We start from the raw sequence: 14,368 nt of genomic DNA, 5'->3' as shown, positions 1-14,368 counted from the left end.
ATGCAATGCGCGAACAGGCGCCATGACTCGTTGCGGCCGGTGTCCTCGTGCTTTGCCGGCGCGGATTTCAACCGCGACAAAAATCCTACGATCGTCGATGCTGCGTCGTCGATCTTCGTGCAGGCCATTAGTGGGATATGCGAGAACATGGAATTTCTGCCGTTCCGTCGGCCGCATCCGCGGGCTTGTCTTTATGATAGTGTACGCTCCGCTTCGTACCGATTCTGCTTCGATCCTGTCGATAAAGATTCTCCATCCGAAACCTTGCCAATTATGCCATTACCTTCGGAACCCTTTCTTTCTTTCCCTCCACATCCTCCGCTTGCTATTATTTCGGCAGCAACATATTGTAATGGTATGTGCTATAGTGGGCGCTATCGCTATCTACGGATTAGAGAAACTAGAAAGTTCTCCAATCCGATTAGGAATGAAAAGAATGTTATCAAACATAACAACTCTTAACTTTCCTATAACATGTTGTCCAAGTATACCCTGGGGCGGGCCCAAAACCTCTGGAACTCAAACCCCCGAACGTTGATGATTTCCTCCTGCCTGTCAAAGAAGTGGCCGAAGAAGGCATCGAAAACCAAGACAATTAATGCCTTTTTCACAGTATTTTGCATTTCATTATTGTTGTTATTATTATTATTTCAATCATTGAACGACTAATTATTAATTAATTAATTAAATATTGAGATAATTATATCGAATGAAAATAAATTTATTTGAAAGTATTTGGGTAAGAGGTCCTTTTAGCATCCCTCTCCAATTGACTCAAAAATTACCAGGAAAGCTTCTCATAAGTAAGTCAAAAAAACATTAATGTGGAGGCGCGGATATGTTTTTTTTGAGAAACAATTTTTCTCAAATTCTACAGAATGAATTTTATTACTGGAGCAAAAATGAGCAAAATGAAACTATAAAAACTTCAAAAAAAGAACCTAACCTAACCTAAATCTAACACCTAACAGAATTTACAGGATATTTCTGCCATTGATTATGGCGAGCGAGAGAACAAGAGACGCGAGATGATATTGGTTCGTACAGTTGCGATTGAGAAAGCAAATGAGATGGCGGCCGAAAAAATCACACAAACACCGTAACTGAACTGTCCACATAAATCACGACGGTGAACTGATGTGATTGATTAGATAAATTTAAGTTGTCTAGGAGAGTAAGATGGTGGTGATGAAAATGGCCGCAATTTTTGACTTACCCACGTGACTGAGGATTTTGAAGTCAATTGAAAGGGGGTGCTAAAAAGAATTTCACCCAGTATTTGTTTATTTTTATCTATTTCTAATTCCTGATTAGAGAATTTTCGAGTTTCTTTATTCCGTAGATAGCGATAGCGCAAACTATAGCACATACCGCTACAATATTTTGCTTGTGTCCCTCTCTGCCGAAATGATACCCTCTGCTTTTACTAATTTTTTTTTTTTTTTTTTTTTTTTTTTTTTTTTTTTCAATGGAAACCACGCACAATAGACACGATTTCGTTCTTCCTATGAGATTTCCATACAACAGGTTCGGCTGAAAGTTCATGGGCGGCCAGGACAACGGGTAATTACGCAATTTGCGGTCGGCTGAAATCGATCGCGTGATTCGAGCATTTGGACACGGATCGGTGTTTGAACAAAGCCGCTCCAATTATGCCATACCTTGAATATTTAATTTTTTTATCCGTCGATATTTATTGCTTCTAAAGATCCGTGAAGGTTGCTGCTAACGCCCCTTGGTACGAACGCCAAGGTAGCTATCAATAACGCTGGATTGCCACCTTCGGGCCTGATAATCAGAGCAATCGTAGATGTATATAAAATCAAGAATTTTTTCATACCGTAACGAATGTAACAGTTGAACGACACTGTTTCGAGAAAAAAGAAACGTTGTCGGGGGAACAATGATGAAAGCTCCTTCGAAACGATTTCAAGCAATTACTTGCCGGAATGAAGCTCATTCGATACGCTGTGTATGTTCTTCGAGGGCCTATTACGGCGAAGGTCGCACGAACTGGGGAAGTACAGTTGAATCCATAGAGGTGAACACATTGTAAGCGTCACGGTGCTCGTAATGCTTCCCGTCGGCTGTTTGCTCGAGGTATCGGTTATCTTTCCGCACGGAACGAAGAGAGAAGCTGGTCGAAGAATAAGGTAGGTGATACGAGCAAACAGGCGCCACGGCTCGATGCGGTTTTACCTATCCCGCTTTGAATCCTCTTGAAAAATCGCCTCGATCGAGAGCTCGGCATCGTCGATCTTGACGACCATTAGCGGACTACACGAGAGAGTCCGTTGAGATTTTTCCGCTCATAGTTCTTCGCCCGGTGGAATGCTAACCGACGCCCGGAAGTGCAGTCGATCTTCCATACCTGATCTTCCAGCGGCCGAGAAAGAAGTCAATTCGCATTCCCCTTCGACTACGGAAAAACGCTTTCAGATATTTGCCGAGGCGTTTGGTCCCGCGTCAGTTCGTGAAACTGCTTGCCTTCTTCTTGCGTAACCTCTTCCCTTTTTTTCTCTTCTTCTCCTTATTCTTATTCCTTTACTTTCACGACAATCCCCGTGAGAGGCAATTCGTAGCCAATTAACCGCTCCCATTCAATGCTAATGCGGTGTTAATAATCGAGCAGGATATGACGAAACGCTCGCTGGACCACGATCTTATCCGTCGCTGAACCGCGAGCTTTCAATGTTTTCTACATCGAACTTGGAAGATTTCGAAAGTTTGTCGAACACACCTATATTATTTGAAACTATCGCAAAGCTTCGAACAGAAAGAAGGAACGGGTGAAAACTACGAAAGAATTCAGAGACAATTACCTGCAGGTCGGTGCCGTTCGAAAGAAGTCGTAATACGAGCCGAAGGGTAGCAACGATCGTGAGATTTTTCTCTGAAGAATAGACGAAACGTCAGTTCCACGAAACGCGATAATTGCTGGAATTAAGTGAACTGTAAATACAAGTACAGTGGCTAGGAGCAGCGTTCTAGTTGCGATACCAAAATGGTGAACAGAAGTGTTCGCCGTGTAGCAAGAAATGAACGAGTAGATCCTTCTCCGATGATAATTAGCCCGGCAACAACTCTCTTTCGCGTAAAAGGCTAATCTACGATTAACCCGACCATTTTTTCCGACTCCGCCGTAATGCTCGAGTCCTGGTAATTGTTTAACATTTTTTACGCTCTCGTTATCTGCAAATTTAGATCTCTCAGATACCTATTCGCTCTACGCGTACATCTGTGCTATTGCAATTTCCACTTTCTAAAAATTGCCTATCTTTTGCATCCAGAAACAGCTAAAGGCGCATCGAAGAACCGTTTACGATAATACCTCTCTTGGTTACATCCTAGTTCTGCTCGGTGAACGTTTCCTTTCCAAAGTGCACATAATGATGAGGAAGACTTCGTTGAAATTTAATTTCCTAACAAGTTCCAATACTTTGGATGTACATATATAGGGTGTTAAAAAATTCCCTGAAGATTTCTACACCGTTGGATAGATCACGAAAAATCGAAGCGAAAAGTTCTGTAGCATTTTTCGATCGGATTAGTAGTCTAGCCACATTTCGAAAAATTGAAAATTGAAAAAAACTAACCTCCTCTGGCGCCGACGAGCCGCGCCGCTGAGCGTCGCGCTTACGCATGCGCCCGGAGTCCCCTACTCCGCGGGTCTTGGCACTCAAGCTGCGCGCTGATTGGTCAATTTTTCAATTTTCAACAACGAAATATGGCTAAACCACTGATCCCATCGAAAAATGCTACAGAACTTTTCGCTTCGATTTTTCGTGATCTATCCAATGGTGTAGAGGTCTTCAGAGAATTTTTGAACACCCTGTATAATGAAGTTCATAAGAGCAACGATTTTATTCGCGAGACCGTCACGCATGACGAGGGAAAATGGCTAGAATGACCTTAATCTAGAATGAGCATTCGAGGACGTTGCAGGATGTACGCACCAGGATCCGTGTATTGATTACAGTGTTTCCCGGCTACCTGGGACAGAAGTAGGAATTAGAAAAAAAAGGTAAAAATAAAACACTGAGACGATAGGAGGGAAAGAAGCTACTACCACCACCACCACTATCGCGATTCAGGATAATAAATGTGAGATTGAATCTCTCGCTCGGTCATCTTGTTCGCTTCGACTCGCTCGAGCGAGCAACGATCGAGATTATTTGAATATCGTCCTGCAAATGCTCGCTCGGTCGCATGAAAATGACGGTCGTAAGTACCATAGTTGACGATTATAAACAACCGAGACAGCCACTCCGGATGATAAGGCGACCAACTAAAGTCTGTTGATGGAAGGAAAGTAGTGCATCCGCTATCCGAACGCAACCACCTTTTCAATCCTCTGTTTTTCTCTCACGAGCGGAAGAAAAGTTTCAACTGCGTGCGCCAGTTGGAATCGAAAGTGTGTGTACACGCGCGAAGATATCTAATCTGTGATTTGCATCGATACATCAGTGAAATCGATCGCGTGTCGATTTGTTTCAATAATTATACCGTTCTCAAAATCTTTCGGTATTTTGAAGAAAATAATTTCATCAGAAATGGCATTCATAAACAAGTCTCTGCTGAATTTATTATTACAGCACGTGAAACTAAAGTCGAGAAACTTGATGATTGCCTACGTTTTTCGCTTTCCAAAATTTCTCCTATAAACAGTCTCTCGCGTTCCTTGCTCTGATACAAAAATATCCTCCAAGGTGTATCGCATTTTCGCGCGATTTCAAGGTAAGAATCGAGGAGTCAAGGCTTTATTCGTGGCTGATTTTCATACACGCGTGAACTGATTGTCGGTTGTTATCGCGTTAAACACGACGCTCCAAAGGCTTCGCAACGCGAAATGATACGTTGTTCATGGACGGGCAACAAAGACACCGAGGGAATTACGAGTGGACTGTGGTTACAGCATGGTCCGTCTAAACATAGAGCTGAACGTTAACTGGATTTTTAGTATGGTAATATCGAGACCGCTTTAAAACACTCCCTTCGTCCCGATAAATTATGCATTCAAAAAAGCTGGCCGTGCCCGCTTTTGAATGTTTCTGGTTCGTTAACCCCGAATGTCTGGCCGGGGACTTTGTTTCACCGGTTGCTAGACGAGACCGGTTAAATTACAATTTAATTAAGCGTACTTCGACGCGTACAAATTTGTGTAACGCGATAATAATTTGTCACGGTAAGATTTGTAGGAGTGCAGAGACAATATACACTTTCGCTATAGAAAGGTGTGGCTCATTTGGAACATAAATCAAACGCGTGCTATGAATCATGAAACCCATAAAAGTCTCACAGTTGCTCGACTTTTCAGATTGTTAGGTTGTTGGAACATAAAGTGCGACACGATTTCATGACATAAAAGTATTATAAAACTGCACTTATGCTACATCAATTTGAAGCTTAAGATAGGACAGAAATAACTATGTAAAGGTTTCATTGATACTCTTAATATAAGATAGCTGATTGTGGATTGCAACGAACAAGAATGCAGAGGAGATTCAGAGCTTCTGATCACGAACGCTCGATTAAATGCAGGTCTATCCAAGAATACCAAGTAATTTCCCGATGCAATCTCCAGGGGAACTTCGCATAGTTTCAATTTCAAATATAGGTATGCATATTTTTGTCTCATGGTATTCAGAAGATGATCTCAACGTTGATTTCTAAGAGAGAATACCTAATCGCCAAGTATGTATTGATACTTGGTTCAAATAATCTGAGGATGCTTTCCTAGAACTAGCGCGGTGTAGTTCTTTCGTGATTTGTGACTCGACGCTGATCATCCTTCCCGCAGGAAATTGGAGTCATTAGTGCTGAAGACAGAAGATACGCCCATTGGTCGGTCGTTTCCATGGACGGTACTTTCTAGCCGAGGGGACGATACGATTTTCACTTAAGTCACAAGCAGAAAGCGTTACTCCGTTTTTCTTTTTTCATCAAAAGATATCGTCGATCACAGAGAGGATGGTCCACGTAGAATTATTAACTCGTTAAAATGCGTGAAACTGCTGCTTTCTACCCTGTTTCGTGTCTCGGTTCGCATTCCGTGGAAGTTTCTAACGGAAGGCGTTTCCTCTGTTTTCCACGAGAACAGATCGATCCGTAGGATAAATATTTTTTCTTTTCCTGCGATGAAAAGTATCACAGATCTGAAAGGGAAATGAACGTTCTCTTGTTTAATAACCAGGCCTTTTAATTATGGGTCGAAGGATTAATCAACGGATGCATCGATGAATTCGTGAAAGGTTCCTGCAGGAAATTTTTTGATCTCCGTTCGTTCATCTACACGAGCATGCTTGAAATTCTTTTTCCGTGTTGCTCATTAAGGCTAATTAGCCATTATCGCGGCAACACGATCGCTATCATCGATATACTGATTCGCAGTGAAAATAGTGCAACTTTTTGTCTCGCTTCCTCGTGATTCTTCTTTTTGCAATTAATATGATAAATTCAGCTGCAGGCTAACTTTTCATCGACACCAAGAGTGTTAAAGTCTTCAAGTACCTGGTCCGATAATACAGTGGAGGTATTAATTACTATTATCTGCTGGATTATCGTGTCCCGTTATGCAACCGAGGAAATAATGAGTCCAGTACACGCCATTTGGTATAGGATACTCTGTTTCTACAACCGACTTTGCTCTTATCGGTTTCCATGATTTTTCGAATAATTTCTTCGTCAGTAAACTTCTCCAGTGTCCATTATCTCCATATATTTACAGAAAACTAGTCCATAGTACATTATTCGCGCTGTTGCATTTAGATGCACGATGCGGTCAAAATATGCAGTTCATCAACTTGTTGTTAGAGTTTCGAGCTATACACGATGTAAACGGTACTCGAAACCCTTTTGTCCAGATAATTGCACAATTCTGTCGCGTTGCATCCTACGTTTCAGCCTGCATTGGTTCGTGAAAGACATCGATTGCTATGGTCGTAGCCGCGTTCGGTTTGTCCTGGCCTGGCAGCTAGTGTCCATTGTAAGATCGTGTGCCGTTATGAATCTCTAGTTATAAAACGGATCCTCCGTCTGCCGAGGTCCCATCTCTCCTCTCCGTAAAGCGCATAACTGTATCCTTTCCACGAGTACGCGTGCATCGGCCAGTGTGTCGTCGGTGCATCGACGGGACGGATGCAGAGGGACCAGAAAAAAAAAGCAAGTAGGAAGAGAACGAATCTGGGATGACGTTCGACACCGGAGAAATCTAATTTACAGTTCCCTATAAAATGCCCTACAACCTCGTACACGAGTGTTTGCACCGTTACGTGCTTCGATTCGTGCCGTTTCGCCTGGCGAACGTTTATTTCCGTGCGAGCTCGTCCACCTGGCTCGAGCTTCTTGCGCGATTACGCACCGAGGAGATTTAAACGAAGATGCTCGGTTATTCGGTTTTGTAAGAGTTCCTTTTAGCACCTCCCCCCAATTGACTCAAAAATTACCAGGCAAACTTCTCATGAGCTGTAAATCAGAAAAACATTAATGTGGAAGTCCGGAAATTTTTTTTTCTACAGAATGAATTTTATTACGGGAGCAAAAGAAGCTACAAAAACTTCAAAAAATAACCTAACTTAACCTAACCTAACCTAAAATGACGAATACATACCAACTGTAAATGAACGAGCTACCATTGATTATGGCGTGCGAGAGAATAAGAGTTGCTTTTGAGGAAAGCAAATGAGATGATGGCCGAAAAAATGCACTTATAAATACCGTAAACTGTCCACATAAATCACGACGATGAACTAATGTGATTGATTAGATGAATTTAAAATCTCGTTGTTGTTGTCTAGAAGAGTAAGATGGTGGTAATGAATATGGCCGCAATTTTTCATGAACCAAGAATTTCCGCGTCACGTGACTTACCCACGTGACTCTATTATGCATGACAAGTTTGCCTGGTAATTTTTGAGTCAATTGGACGAGGGGTGCTAAAAGGAACTTCACTATTCGGTTTTATTTCCCAACTAACGTAGGAATCCTTTCGTTTCCTTCCATCTTCGGAATATCGGAGCGCGGTTGTCGTCGCGAAAACGAATCGCGACGTATCGTGGGAACGTCTCCTCCGGACAACGATTTTGCCCCGGGGGGCAAACGATTTTGCCTACAAAATTGACATTTCCTGCGTGGCTCGCGCACCTTTGTTCTCCTTGAGAGACAAAGGATCGCGAGTACGCAGCTACTGGCGCGCGGCGTTATGAACGCGGCTTAAGGAACTCCACGGTTGGAATGGCATGCCGTGTGTAACGGGCATGGAATGCGCGAGAGGAAGTCGTATGCGCTCGCTGAAATTCACGTTCGATCGGTTGAAATTCAACCACGCCAGACTGATTTCACATGCAGCACCGTCCCGGCATTGCTACACGTGCTTACACCCACGTGACGCGTTTACACGAACCCATGCCCGATGCACCGATGCATCAACGAGCCAAGGTGGTCCCGGCTGATTTATGGCAATTTTCGTGAATCCTTTTAGAGAAGATGGGAATGAATCGTTCCGAGTGTCAGAGGTCCAGGCACCTTTCAAATTTGTCGAAATTTGATGAATACAATTACATTTGCCACGATACCTCGAAGCGAAAGACAAAGGAAATTGTTCGATTTACGAGCCGGGATCGCGATTTCACCGAGAGGAAAGGAGAAACGGAACGCCAAATTTGGTACGCGGGGCAATGACAAACGGGAACGGTACTCGTTCCATTGTTGCGCAATAGCTTTTACAATGAATCGTTTATGTAGCAGCGGCAAGCCGGCGTGAACGAATCGTTATCTCATTCAGCCGGTTCTCGATCGTTCACGGGCCGATTTAATGGGCCGTTCGCAGACCGTTTACTCTGTTACTGCAAAACGATCATCGTTTGCTTTCTTGCGTCTCGCCTTGGCAATCCTCGCAGACGTTCCGGAAGCTCCTGGATAAATAACGTCTCGTAAAAACGCGGAACCCTTTACCCTCGTCCAGTGGTTTCTTGCTTAACAGAGATATTCCGCTCGATTGACAAAAGACACGCTAAAGTTAAGCCTGAAGAGATGATTTACCGCGCGAAATCATGCTATTAAGGGTAGCAAGGTACCAAAGTAACCAAGGGTACCAGTTAACTCGATGGAAAACTGGCGAACCTCCGCATCGTTTAACAAAAGAATTGTTTATTCCCTGCAAGAGACAATGAAGAAAACGTTAAATACCTAGCGAATCAGTCATGCGTTTACAGAGCAAATAGACAGGATTTGTAGGAGAGATAATAATTACAGAGATTAAATCATCTCGGTTGACGGACACGCGTCACGATGGAAAGTCGCTTCCGTAGACGGGGCTTTCTTCTAATTAATCCGTCCGAACGTCCTTGTTTCGACGGTGATCTTTCGCGTGCAACTCGGTTACACGGAAATAATCGGTTGGCCGTGTTTAATAATGAATCAACGCGTGCTCGCGATCTCGTTTGAAACGGTAACGGTGAACGGAATCGAAAATGAGCGTTCCTGGTTCGAGGAGCACAGAGGAGGAAGAAAGAAATATATTCAGCCGTGTAATTGGGCGACGGTAATTAAGAGATGATAATGACGATAATGATTACGAGGATGACGAAGATAATCGTGGCATCGAGTATTATGCTTCGTAGCAGGAAAGTTTACGCGTAAATCCCACTTGTTTCTCACGTTTCTTTCAATCAGTCAATTAACTTACGGCTCGTGTGCTTTCGTCGATGTTTATATCATCTGGGAACTTGGTCCGTGCATTTAACTTTAACAACAAACGTTGTGCACGCATAACGCAGCCGGAAAAATCGAGAGAACAGAGGATAAAGTGTACCAGGCTTGAACGAAACGAGTCCGCGTCTCAACTTTTCAAGCTGACAAATGCCTTCTCGTCATTTATCGCGTCAACCGATTACCAACGTTAAAACGCTCCGTTTTTCCGATTACCATTCTCAATCATTGCCGACAGATCGATTTAAGATTTTAGCAAAGTTCCAGGAGCGATCGCTCATCCTTCTAACTACCTCGCGTACATAGTTGAACGCTTCGTGATTCAACCAGTCAGCACGCGTTTAAGAAGCGAAGCGAACGCGTTTTGTCGCGGTAATTACAAGGGAAGAAGACTTTCTTATTAACTTTCCTCGAAGAAGAGCAACCCGGTGAAACTTCAACGTACGCACGCGAACCCACGGAGAAAGAAAATTGTCGCGTGCCTTCTCTCCTATCGTCATGCTCTACATACGGTGCAGTTTTTAGTCGACTCGCCGATTAACGTCCGATCGAATGATTTCATCGGAATACCGATCATGCGACTGCGAATTAAACGTTCCTGACGGCAAAATCAACATGAATGATATCGTTGTGGATCGTTAAACCCCAGGAATGTTGCAAACAGAAACAGTTCGTTTCTTTGAGACGTCCCTGAACTACTTTCTAACGTGTGTATCCGATAGAATATCGGACAACATATCTATCGATTTTCACGATGAAATTTCGATAACGACACGATGGTTCAGTTTGAAAGTCTTCTGTAGATTCAGGGCCAGCCCTGAGATTTCGGGGATCCGAGGCGATCTCCGAAAAAGGGCCCCTTCACTTATATGACATAAAAAAAAAGTAGCTCAATTAAAATTTATAAAATTAACATTAAAGCTTGTATAACTAATTTAGACTTGCATTTACATCGATTAATATTCAAGTAAATCTTTTCTTGCATTCTTAGACGCAAAATCGTCTTATGGGGGCCCTGGACCTTGGGGGGTCATAGGCGGCCGCCTAGTCTGCCTAGGCCCAGGGCCGGCCCTGTGTACATTTAATTGCCAGGTACTTACATAAGGGTTCAAGCACCCTGCTGACTAATTGTAACCTATCTCGGAATCATACGTGGAAATTTATCATCGTTACACCCGTTATTTCATATCCGGATTATTCTAAACGTAATTGATGCGTATTCATTAACTCGCGCCCGATAATTTATACTGCTGGATCCCGATCGCGTTGGTAATACCCATCGCTTTAATAGAGCAGTTTTCTTTCCCGATTTTTCCTTTCCTTCTTAACAATCGTTTTTCATGGAACTTGTTTAGTCACTCTAGATCGCTGCTCGTCGTACACTTTCGATCTAGACCGATTTTTGTACTTTTTAACCGTGATCCTGGCGCGTCCGCGTCACAGAAACCTCATCGATATCACTGTGATTAAAAGTAAAACGTGTTTTCAAACGAACTCGTATATCGCTAATTAAAACTTACTCTTCTTCAACGTATCCCTTCATTTTTCTCGTTTTTTTTTTCTTTTTCTAAACGACTCTAGTATAAATTAATGAGCCAGCCACGCAGTGTCAGATACGGTAAAGGAATAGCGTTTCTCTAGACAGTCTTCATTAATACAACAGGATAGAATCGAGCGGAAGTTCTCAGGAAAACAATTCAATGTTTTCAAAATATTACGCGCCGTTCTACTGCTGCCGTTGCGTTGCAAACGTCGCGAGATTCGTAGATTAAATCCTGAACATTGATCAAGGAACATCCGTTTCTTCGGATAGAAGAATCATCGAAAATATCTCGTTAAGAAATTACCTCCTTACCACTTTCTACGATCGTTTAATCGCCTCGGTTATCTCTCCTTTATCAATAATTACGAGCAACACAAATGAGAGGGTGATTAATATTCGTTCATTAGCCAGAACGCAGGATGCGAGTCTGATATACAACAGCAGTCTGTCGTTTCCATAGGATTCCGATCGAGCCAGCTTCAAAGGCTCTCGTGATCGTTCGTTTTCCAGCCCTTTCCGGGATCTTAATCCGACTCGCATCCCTTTCGCAGGCCTTCCCACTTTTAATCGATCCTTTTTGCCCGGACAAAACGCGCGCAACCTCGGCCCGATCGGAACCGTGGATCTTACGATTATCTTAGAACGGTGTAGCCTGACCGCGGAAACGGTTTATTAGCATCGGAGTGCATTAAATCGTTCGGTACATCGGCTACAACGTAAATTGGTACCGAGTTACAAGCTACGTTTAACGATTCACCGACCAAGAAGAAGTCCTCCTCCTGTGTCCCCGCGAAACGTATTACGAGGATGCTCGCGGGGAAAAAAAGTTGGTGCCGCTTATTTACGTAAATTGGTGCGTACGGTGTACTAATAAAATCATTACGTTCCGACGGAGGAATCTATAGGCACGAAATCCAGGCACCGTTATCCATCGGGAATGGACATCGAACGGCTGATTTACTTAACCCCAAGAATGGCAACCGTTCCCATTATCGCTGACTTTATTCGTTGGGAAAGAGGATGTTTAACCGTGAACACACAGGATGCTCGTGTACTCTTTTGAAATATTATCTAATCTACTATTTGGTCATTAAATCCTTAACTGATGAGCAAGAGTTTACGAGTTTATAACTTGTTTCTCTAAGGTACTACTTGTTCTAATAACTGATATCAAAAAGTGGTATCAGAAAAATTTCACTTTAAATAAAAATTCTTCTGTCTCTACTTTTCTAGGATGATTGAATGATGTGAACGTTTGGTTGGGTTTAGGAAAATGGAGTACCCTCCAATCGAGCTGATTTTTTTACCATAGATACCCCTAACCTGGCAATTCCAATCGTGGTCACCCTATTCCTTAACTCCCCCCTCCTCCTAGGGGTCCAAAACTAAAATGGTCCAAAAAGTGGTTTTATTTATTGGGGGGGGGGGGCTATGTATTCACTGGGATCGGTGAAAAAAACCACTTTTTGGACCATTTCAGTTTTTGACCCCTGGGGGGCGGAGGGGGAGTTAAGGAATATGATGACCACCATTGGAATCACCAGATAAAGGGTTATCTATGGTAAGAAAATCAGCTCGATCGGGGGGTACCCCATTTTCTTAAATTCAATCGAACGTTTCAGTGTACTTACTGAATAATGAACTGATCATCTTATAGGAGAACATAAAGAACGTTTAATGCAACGTTTGCTTGATTACTCCTGTGTCGTTCCAGGCTTAAATGATTACACGAGCTTTGCATACGTACGCCCACGCGATTACAGAATACTCGTTCGTTGAATTATACATCACCGGTGCACGGTTAACGAAAGGATTATCGGTCAATATCGATGGAACGAAGAGATTGATCGAGACGGGCGCAGAAAATCCTAACGGCGTTGAACGTTTTGCCACGGCAGCGATTCTTCGAGTCATTTCACTGTGGTTTCTTTGTCCCACGGAATATTTCATAATCGTTATTCATCACGGACAGATCGTGGAAGAATAATAGTCCCGATTCCACGGCTTGTTTTTCGAACACGTTCCACGATACAAAGGTTTTCATTCAAAGAACAATGGAACTCTACGACATCGTGCACCATGGTCGTCTATGTAACAAGCCGGGAATAATAAACCCGATGCGATCATACGCGAGAAAACGTGTCGAATCATTGTATATTTTTTAAAAATCGTGATATTCTATGATTGCTGTAACAATGTCTTATGTTAATTTACAAGCATTTACACGCGTGCGTACGTGTGCAAATCTGCGTATACTGATTACTACCGTTTCTGTCTACCTTTTTATGGTGCACTGAGGAGTGAATGAAATTGCCCTTTTCATTAAAACTTTTTCCATGGTTGAAAATGCATTAGGAAGATTCTGGGAAATCCGACTAACATTTCTTCAAAGAGATGAATTCAAGTTCAAACTAGACCAGGTTCTTATCTTGCAGAGGATATTCAATAATAAAGAGCCCTAATTTGTACCTGTTTTCCTATGTAATAATAAGTTTACTTTCAGTGTTAATTTTACCCTCAAAATAAAAAGAGTGAAATCAAAAATGGATTTTTAAAAATTTAGGGTTTAATTGCAGACTGTCTAATTGTTTAAAAAATGCAAGGGGATTACCTGAATTATTTCAGAGTTACACGTGTTCCAGGTTCAACTGTTCCAGCACATGTTTTCAAGAGCACATGAAATTCTATTCATTCACGAACTAACACGTGCGATGATAAATTGACGTTCATCGTTGAAACTGAACAGAACTGCCACGATTTTCGTGCACCAAGGCTCCGCGAGAGAAGAGGCATCCGTTGACGCGATCCGTTCTTTGGGACGACCGGAGGTTTACTGACACCGGCGCGGCGCCTCCACCTGCTCGTAATGTAAGCCAGGTCTCCGTTTATCCTGTGATGCGTCACGTAGAGGGGCAGAATGGATAAACGTGAAGAGTACATAGTCGATATTCTGTCGTTTTCTTACCGTATGCATGTAGAATAAGCACTAGACGGACATCGAGTGGTAGAACTAGCTTTCAGAATCTCTAATCCTCGCAAGTGACGTGAGATCACTGCAACGGTTATTACGCGGCATGAATATTGTCACGGGGATAGAAATCATCAACGGGAGTTCGT

The 14,368-nt window shown here is 42.8% G+C and overlaps 1 protein-coding gene across 2 annotated transcripts in view; it reads right to left on the bottom strand.

Annotated features, from left to right (window-relative positions):
* Positions 1 to 14,368, bottom strand: part of mwh (multiple wing hairs) — a 44,393-nt gene that overhangs the window by 21,943 nt on the left and 8,082 nt on the right. Inside the window, exon 1 of one of the 2 annotated variants that reach the window (XM_034338160.2) lies at positions 13,863 to 14,093. The exons of the other annotated variant lie outside the window; for it this stretch is intronic. The gene's annotated coding sequence lies outside the window, so the exon portion shown is untranslated. Of the gene's footprint in view, positions 1 to 13,862; positions 14,094 to 14,368 lie in introns of those variants that run through there. 2 annotated transcript variants of the gene reach the window in all.

Source organism: Osmia lignaria, chromosome 7 (genome assembly GCF_051020975.1).
Source record: "Osmia lignaria lignaria isolate PbOS001 chromosome 7, iyOsmLign1, whole genome shotgun sequence".
NCBI lineage: Eukaryota > Metazoa > Arthropoda > Insecta > Hymenoptera > Megachilidae > Osmia > Osmia lignaria.
The sequence above is the reverse complement of the archived record's forward strand: the minus strand, read 5'-3'. Positions and strand labels throughout refer to the sequence as shown.